The 9,196-nt window shown below is 48.4% G+C and overlaps 1 protein-coding gene across 2 annotated transcripts in view; it reads right to left on the reverse strand.

Annotated features, from left to right (window-relative positions):
* ST6GALNAC6 (ST6 N-acetylgalactosaminide alpha-2,6-sialyltransferase 6) overlaps positions 1–8,445 on the reverse strand; it is a 29,205-nt gene extending 20,760 nt beyond the window's left edge. Inside the window, exon 1 of one of the 2 annotated variants that reach the window (XM_063936648.1) lies at positions 8,310–8,445. The gene's annotated coding sequence lies outside the window, so the exon portion shown is untranslated. The other variant, XM_063936649.1, reaches the window with a different exon arrangement.
* Positions 8,446–9,196: the final 751 nt, after the last annotated feature.

A 9,196-nucleotide genomic window follows, 5' to 3' on the forward strand; every position in this document is an offset into this window, starting at 1 on the left:
GTGCCCTGGCAGCCAGCAGTTAGTACATTCGGAAAAATGCGGTAAACTGAGGTTTTACCGCAATATCCGTTCAGTACATCTGCCCAGTGACAGCTACCTATGTTTACTATCAGTAGAATCCCATCGATGGTGAAATCACTCATCATCACCATTAAACCATCGATGGTTGCTAACCATCAATAGTTAATGGCTAAGCCTATTTCTCACCCCAACATTGCAGACCATCTGGTAATGCCTTCCTAAGCCAAATCCATGTGCGGTACAAGCACGTGAGGAGGGAGCAAGTGGAGTCCAGACTGGTGAGGTGAGGGGCATGTGGGGTACAACAAGTGAGGAGGGAGCAAGTGGAGTCCAGACTGGTGAGGAGAGGGTTATGTGGGGTACAAGCATGTGAGGAGGGAGCAAGTGGAGTCCAGAATGCTGAGGAGAGAGGCATGTGGGGTACAACAAGTGGAGGGAGCAAATGGAGTCCAGACTGGTGAGGAGAGTGCCTGTGGTTACAAGATGGCAAGGACATAGCAAATGGAGTCCAGACTGATGAGGAGAGTGCATGTGGTTACAAGATGGTAAGGACATAGCAAATGGAGTCCAGACTGGTGAGGAGAGAGCATGTGGTTACAAGTTGGTAAGGACATAGCAAAAGGAGTCCAGACTGGTGAGGAGAGTGCATGTGGTTACAAGATGGTAAGGACATAGCAAATGGAGTCCAGACTGATGAGGAGAGTGCATGTGGTTACAAGATGGTAAGGACATAGCAAATGGAGTCCAGACTGGTGAGGAGAGAGCATGTGGTTACAAGTTGGTAAGGACATAGCAAATGGAGTCCAGACTGAAGAGGAGAGCACAAGGGACAAAACGCTGTGCATGGGGCATGTGGGGAACAGAATGATAAAGGGGGGCATAAGCAGGTGAGCAGAGGAGCATTTGGGACACAGCTTAGTGAGGAGGAGGGCATATGGGCCACAGGTGTGTAAGGTGAAGGATATAAAGGGTTATGGATAGCCACTATATGGCTTATATAGTAACAGTGAGAGCATGTTTAGAATTTGTATTTGCCGTTTTAAAGGAGTTTTTGCAACTGTTACTGTCTCATTGCTACGAGCATGAAATTAGTGTTATTTTTTGCACTGCTGTTCAATGGGATGATGCCAGCGGCAGCGGAACAGCTTCGTGTCATCACGCTCCACCCACAGTTTCATGCACATATTTTTTTTTGTGACTCATGTACTAAATCTAAATAACTTAAGTGCATCCCTGATTAGCAGCCAGATCAACAGAGCCTTTGGTCCTGTAATGACCCTAGTAGTGTCATACGGCACAAACATGGCGTTGGACTAGCTGGCTGAATGGGCTTCAGGAGGAAAAAGGTGACACAAAGGCCTGCTTGCCACTACTAAAGGAACATCGCTTTTATTGGCTAATTCTGAGTTGATCGCAGCAGCAAATTTGTTAGCAGTTGGGCAAAACCATGTGCACTGCAGGAGGGGCAGATATAACATGTGCAGAGAGAGTTAGATTTGGGTGGGGTGTATTCAAACTGAAATCTAAATTGCAGTGTAAAAATAAAGCAGCCAGTAATTACCCTGCACAGAAACAAAATAACCCATCCAAATCTAACTCTCTCTGCAAATGTTATATCTGCCCCCCCTGCAGTGCACATGGTTTTGCCCAATTGCTAACAAACTTGCTGCTGCGATCAACTCAGAATTACCCCCTTAACCAGAGTACACCAGTATGTGAAGTGTATGAATGCGTGATGGACAGAAGGACCTAATTACTAAAGATCCACAATCTAGATGATTATAAATCGTCTTGAGCCTTTTATGTTTACATTTTTCAACCTTCCATTCTTCTACTAGCATTCCATTCTACCAGGAGAAACTGTGGCGAATGTAAACTTTATACTCTAATCAACCTCAGCAACCATTTTGATTGCAAGCTTTTGAGGGTATCCAGTCATTATGTTGAAATTCACAACGTCAGCATGGTCACAATGTCATTAAGTCAATAATGTACGTGTTGACAGTCATATCAACAGTAAATTTTAGCGCTAGATTTAAGGTTAGGTTTAGGGCTTAAATAGTGGAAAACAGCCATGTACAATGTCAACATTTGTTCATGGCACCAGTGTATATGTCGACATGTCACATGTTGACATAACACCCATATCAATAGTCTGAATGTTGACATGGAGAACATGTTGTTATTCTGGTGTGGACATTCCGCTGACATATCGAATGTTGACATAACACACCACACTGTATAAATCGTAAATGAGGGATGCAGCGGCTGCGGATGAAGCGAGCCATATGAGGGGACGCGGTGCACTAATTGGAGATCCACGTGCTGAAAGGAACATTTTAACACAAAAAAACAACCCATTAAAAAGCCATATCGCTCTTTTCACGTGTCAACCATTTCCATGTCGACCGTTCAACCCTGACGACCAGTGTCGCACTGGGGCATGAAGGGCCCACCGATGGAATGCAATGGTAGGGGCCCATGCTTAGAGGCTTGGCCAACCATTAGCGAGTGTATGGTCTGAGCCCCTTTGATAAATATATGTAGTAAATACTGCTAGTGCATGCATGATAATGTACCAGATTAACAACAGCAATGCACTGTAGAGGATACACAATGGCCATGTGCTGTACAATATAACCTATGTAAAATGTATAATTCAAGTGCACAGTCTGATACCTTGAGGTTGGGTTGGTAAACCCCCCCCACCACCCCCACCTCAGGCAGTGGGACCCACCGGGGGGTTCCCCTGTAACCCTGTAGGCTAGTACGACCCTGCTGTTGACTTTTCGGCCTTGTGCAGGTCGACCATTTGGTGTCGACCTTTTCACTGTCGACCCATTGACCAATAACCACTCCCGGCAGATAATTTTATACAGTTAGAAATCAGCATATACTATAACAAGCTGTGACACTGCAATCTCCAGTACAGACATATCCAATGTCAGTAATAAAAACACTACAGGACACAGCCTGCAAGAAGTGCTTGTAAACAGTGCACATTGTACATGCCTCATAACTTCCTCCCTGTGTCTGGCTGCAGGTCACCCCATTCCTGTGCCCGGTTGTGAGCACCCATGTCATTTGGTCACCCCCATCCCTGTGCAGGCTGCGAGCACCCATGTAGTTCGGTCACCCCATTCCTGTGCCCTGTTGCAAGCACCAATGTAGTTTTGTAACCCCATTCCTGTGCCTGGCTGTGGTCACCTCTGTATTCAGGTCACCCCTCCTTCTGACCAGCTCCCAGAAACCCATAGTTAGGTCACCCCTGCCTTACAGTAGAGATCCCATGCAGGCATGCTGAGGTGCACCCCAGGCTATCTCCTACTCCAGCAAAACTTGCAGAATGTAGGAGCAGGCTGATGGAACCGAGCTCCAGTATCGGGCAGCCCCCAGGTACTGCGCTCAGGGCCGCACATGCTGTGACTCCAAAACTTTGGGGGAGGGAGGAAGGAGTTTTGGGGAAAGAGAGGATCAGGCCGGGTTCCCCACCCTCTGGCTGCCCCTTTCCCCAGCAGGAATTATTGGGAGGCTGGATTCCTCTTCTTCCCATTTTTCTATGGCTACAAATCCCCCCCCTCAGGAACAGAAGTCGGGACTCTAACCCTCGACATGGACTCTAGCAGTGAACCAGGACAAGGAGGTATTCGGGGGGCGTGGAGTTGCCCAGAGCGCTGTTCTCTGACCCTGCAGGTGATAGATCATGCGACATACACATACCCCCCCCCCCCCCCAGCACTGCCGCTAGTTCCACCTCTGACCCTGCACCCCTTTCCCAGCACCATCACCCCTCTCCCATGGAAGTCCTCATTTTGGTGTTCCTACCCCCTATATTTTAAATAGTAACAGTGCGCACAGCCCAAAAAGGGGTGTATTCTTGCTGGGTAGGGGCATGGCCACACAATAGTGCCCCCAATTTAAATTACGCCACACAGTAGTGAAACTTTATTCACATTATATCATGCGATAGTGTTCCTAATTCATGTTACCTCACACAGTAGTACCACTTTACCTTATATATGTTACTTCTCGCAGTAGTGCCCTTTATTCATACTACATCACATTGAATTGCTCCTTATTCACATTGCACCAAACCTTGGCCCTCATTCCGAGTTGTTCGCTCGGTATTTTTCATCGCATCGCAGTGAAAATCCGCTTAGTACGCATGCGCAATGTTCGCACTGCGACTGCGCCAAGTAACTTTACTATGAAGAAAGTAATTTTACTCACGGCTTTTTCATCGCTCCGGCGATCGTAATGTGATTGACAGGAAATGGGTGTTACTGGGCGGAAACACGGCGTTTCAGGGGCGTGTGGCTGAAAACGCTACCGTTTCCGGAAAAAACGCAGGAGTGGCCGGGGAAACGGTGGGAGTGCCTGGGCGAACGCTGGGTGTGTTTGTGACGTCAACCAGGAACGACAAGCACTGAAATGATCGCACAGGCAGAGTAAGTCTGAAGCTACTCTGAAACTGCTAAGTAGTTAGTAATCGCAATATTGCGAATACATCGGTCGCAATTTTAAGAAGCTAAGATTCACTCCCAGTAGGCGGCGGCTTAGCGTGTGTAACTCTGCTAAATTCGCCTTGCGACCGATCAACTCGGAATGAGGGCCCTTATACACAGTAATGCCCCTTACATATGACACACATTATTAATGTCCTTATAAACATAATGCGCATTACACATTATGCCAACCTTTATTAATGCCATTATTAATGCATTTATACACATGATACACATAATGCCCCTTACACATATGCCGAACACTACTGAACAACCAACCCACCCGCACACAGCACTCACATGACCGCTAACACTGCGACCTCTGCCTCTACTTGGATACAGATATGTCCTCATACATCTTGCCTCAATACACCATGCAGAAGGAGATGCCTGGCGAAAGTCAGCTGGCAGCTCGGTTAACGTTTACGTTACAGTGATTTCCAAGAATACACAGTAACATAGCATTTTGTATGCAGATACAGTGGCAGTCACACACAGAATATAGGCATGCTACATGTCATTTTAATCAGCAGAAGCTGCTTGTGCCCCATGGCATACAAAATGCCCTAGGCATTTGCCTAGTTTGCCTATGCCTAGGGCCGGCTCTGCTTCCTATATCCCGGCCCTGTAAGAGACACTTTTTCCATTGAATCCTGATTTTCATAGAACCTTGGTGGTCATTCCGAGTTGTTCGCTCGCAAGCTGCTTTTAGCAGCTTTGCACACGCTAAGCCGCCGCCTACTGGGAGTGAATCTTAGCATAGTAAAATTGCGAACGAAAGATTCGCAATATTGCGAAAAGACTTCTCTGTGCAGTTTATGAGTAGCTCGAGACGTACTCAGCCAGTGCGATCAGTTCAGTGCTTGTCGTTCCTGGTTTGACGTCACAAACACACCCAGCGTTCGGCCAGACACTCCTCCGTTTCTCCAGCCACTCCCGCGTTTTTCCCAGAAACGGTAGCGTTTTTTCGCACACACCCATAAAACGGCCAGTTTCCGCCCAGAAACACCCACTTCCTGTCAATCACATTACGATCACCAGAACGAAGAAAAAACCTCGTAATGCCGTGAGTAAAATACCTAACTGCATAGCAAATTTACTTGGCGCAGTCGCACTGCGGTCATTGCGCATGCGCATTAGCGACTAATCGCTCCGTTGCGAGAAAAAAATAACGAGCTAACAACTCGGAATGACCCCCCTTATTTCCCTCCGCTAAGCAGAAATATAATTACACCTTGGGCCATTATTACATCAGGTCATACTTGCCAACTCTCCCTGATTGTCAGGGAGACTCCCTGAAATAGTAGCAATCTCCTGGACTCCCTGAAGAGTTTAGCAATCTCCCTGATTGCCCCTTATCCAAATTACGTATCTGGTTTATTGTTGGAAAACAAAGGCAGAGATATATACATTCAAATGCGATCACCAGTGTCATTTCCTTGTATTGGTGATAAGACACAATGGCAGAGTTGTATTATAGCGGCACGGACCTTGCGAAGCAGGAAGGAGCAGTGGAGTGAAAACTCCCCCCTCTGGCGCTGCATCTCCATTCCCAGCCAGCTCCAGTGCGCATGTGCAAGATCTCACTACTATCGCGAAATCTCACATGCAGCCCAGAGCCAGCGGCTGCCACTACCAGGTACAGCGCTGTCCCTGCAGTGGAGATGGGGCAACAACACCTGCAGCTGACGAAATCGATAGCTGCTGGAGTGGGAACAGTCAGTGCTGTCCCCGCGGTGGAGATAGGGCAACAACACATGCAGCTGACGAAATCGATAGCTGCTGGAGTGGGAACAGTCAGTGCTGTCCCCTCGGTGGAGATAGGGCAACAACACATGCAGCTGACGAAAACGATAGCTGCTGGAGTGGGAACGGTCAGTGCTGTCCTCGCGGTGGAGGTAGGGCAACACCTGCAGCTGATGAAATGGATCGCTGCTGGTGTGGGAACGGTCAGTGTTGCTGACCGTTCTTACATTGCCCTGCATATCGGTGTACTATTCTTTAGATAACAACGCTGATAATGATGGGCGCAGAGCATGTAACTGAGCACACACCGCCACATTAATACATGGTGGGGGAGCAGTGTCAGCGCACATAACGTCCACCCCCCCTACATATCGACCTTTAATACATTTACCATATACAGTAGATCCCTGAGGTTACATGCATTTTCATATGGCCACTTATATGGAACCACGTGTGAGTAGAACACAATGGGGGTCATTCCGAGTTGATTGCAGCTGTGCTAAATTTAGCACAGCTATGATCTCCTTCCCTGATATGCGGGGGACACCCAGCACATGGCTAGCCCACCCTACATGTCAGTCCGGCCCCCCCCCACGCAAAATTGTGCAAAGGCATCGCACAGCGGCGATGCCATTGCACTTCAAGAGTAGCTCCCGGCCAGCGCAGCTTTAGCGTGGTGGCCGGGAGCTACTCATCGCTCCCCGGCCCGCAGCGGTGCGTGTGACGTCACGCAGCCGCTGCGGCTCATCCCCCGTTCGGTCCGGCCACGCCAGCGTTGGCCGGACCAAACCCACGAAACGGCGGCCAAACGCAGCCGTTTCGCCCCCTCCCGCCAAGCGATCGCCTCTGCCTGTCAATCAGGCAGCGGCGATCGCATCCCTGCTACGGCCTTCGGCCATCTGGCATGCGCAGCAGGGACCCGTTCGCTCTGTTGCGTTAAAATGCAGCAAGCGAACGGGTCAGAATGACCCCCAATACACGAATAAGCCATGAAAAGTATCAGTGTGTTTTTTATCAACAAGTAGATCTTACTAACTTTGGGGCTCATTTACATTTGGATGTAAGTCAGTTTTATGAAGCGGCTCTCAGGCGCTGCAGTCCGCGTCCATTTTACCGCCGTGCGTTTACATGTTGCTTTAACAATCTGAAATGCTTTTTTCCCATTTAGGCAGGTATGCAGCAGGTCCACCTTCCCCTTACATGGTTTACCCACATCAGCATCGTAAAAGGTGCATTGTCAAGGAGGTCTTACAGGTGTGTATGAAGCTTGTCATGTCAGAAATGTATTCCTGACCCCATAAAGCCATGAGTACTATCGCAGGAAGATCTATGTTCCCAGATTACTAGGCCATCTGACCCACACTGATACATAATCACTTGCTGAGCTATCTCCCCTTACATAACAGCCAATATGAATGCACAGATGTACTATACGTACCGGTACTCCACACAAATCCTGCAGTTATATATCATTAAAATGCATCATCTAACATCACAGATAACAGGGACCACAAGTCACAGACCACCATGCTGGACTGATACCAAAGCAGCACCTCATCCCGGCCGCCCTCCAGAATATGCTGCGACAGGGACCATATGGGCCTCTACAGAAGACAGAGCCAGAGGGTAAAGGAGGGCAGCTGGTACCCTCTCACTGCCATCCTGCACTCACCGGGTCAGATGTTTTCTCTGCATAATGGTCCCAGGCTGGTCTCTGAGGTCAGGGGTATTGATTCCTTCCTGCTGTTCTTCCTCTGTCTTCCAAGCACTCTCATCCCAAATCCTGCCCCCTATTCCTGGATACATCTCTCTACAATTGGCAGCCACTGCCCCTTGTGCTGAGGATATCTCTGTCCTAGGGGAGGTCTTTCATTCCTGTATACACTCAAGTCTCCCCTGTCTCACCAGCTCCCAGGTCAGACTCATCCTAAGGGTCTCTCTCTGACACTCTCCCATCCTGGGTGTTTTGCAATTGCAGCCCATCCAATGTAACCCAGAAAAAGGTTCCCTTCTCTAATTTCAGGGTCTGTCACTTACTTCCTCCTGGGCAGGTGGTGTCTCACAGTGTGTCAGTCTGATGTCTCATTGCATTAATGTAAGCAGGGTCTCTCTGTGTGTAAGGATGAGGGTCTCACTCTCTCCTGGCTGTCTGCAGATCACAGTCTGCAGCTGCTGCTGTATATTGGGAGCAGTGGCAGCAGGCAGCAATATGACAATGTTAGGTCCTAGTGCCTGCCATCGGTATCTTTGTGCTGGGTTCATTTGTCATTTTGCCCTATCAGCTAGTGAACTGGTGTATGAGCAAGTGGAGTTCTGTAGATAAATGTGACCTATATTCCCAGGCCCTGACAGCTCGCTGTCCCCCGTTATTAGTACCCCCACACAGCTGCATGTTTCAGCTGCCCTTCTCACCAGGAATATCTGCAATAATCTGGGTGATAGTGTTCCGCGTGCAGGGCAGAGGGATTATTTTGGCGAGGCCGCACCCCATATTTGTACATCATTAAGTCATGCAGATGCTGTGTCGCTGTGTCTCCCCTCAATGGATTCGGTGACTGTTAATAGGAAGAATTCATTTATAAAAAGTGGTTACACCGTTATAGTGAAATTACATATGCTAGCAGGTGCATGCTGGATTGCTGGCACATGTGGTTCCTGAACAGCCTGTTGCTCATCTCTGGGACCTGTAGTTCAGCTGGAGAGATACATGCAAGCAATGAGAAACCTTGGTTAAATGGGGAGGTTCGTGCCCAGCTTAAAGCCAGGGATAGAGCTTTCAAGGCCGGCGATCAGGCCGCTTTGAGACTTGCCAGGGCACAACTCCGTTTGGGCATCAAAAGAGCAAAAATTAGTTATTCAAAAAAGATTGAAGATCTTAGTAGTTTGAGTAAGAATCCTAGGGGCTTGTGGCAGTTGATATATGA

This window comes from Pseudophryne corroboree, chromosome 8 (assembly GCF_028390025.1).
Source record: "Pseudophryne corroboree isolate aPseCor3 chromosome 8, aPseCor3.hap2, whole genome shotgun sequence".
Lineage (NCBI taxonomy): Eukaryota > Metazoa > Chordata > Amphibia > Anura > Myobatrachidae > Pseudophryne > Pseudophryne corroboree.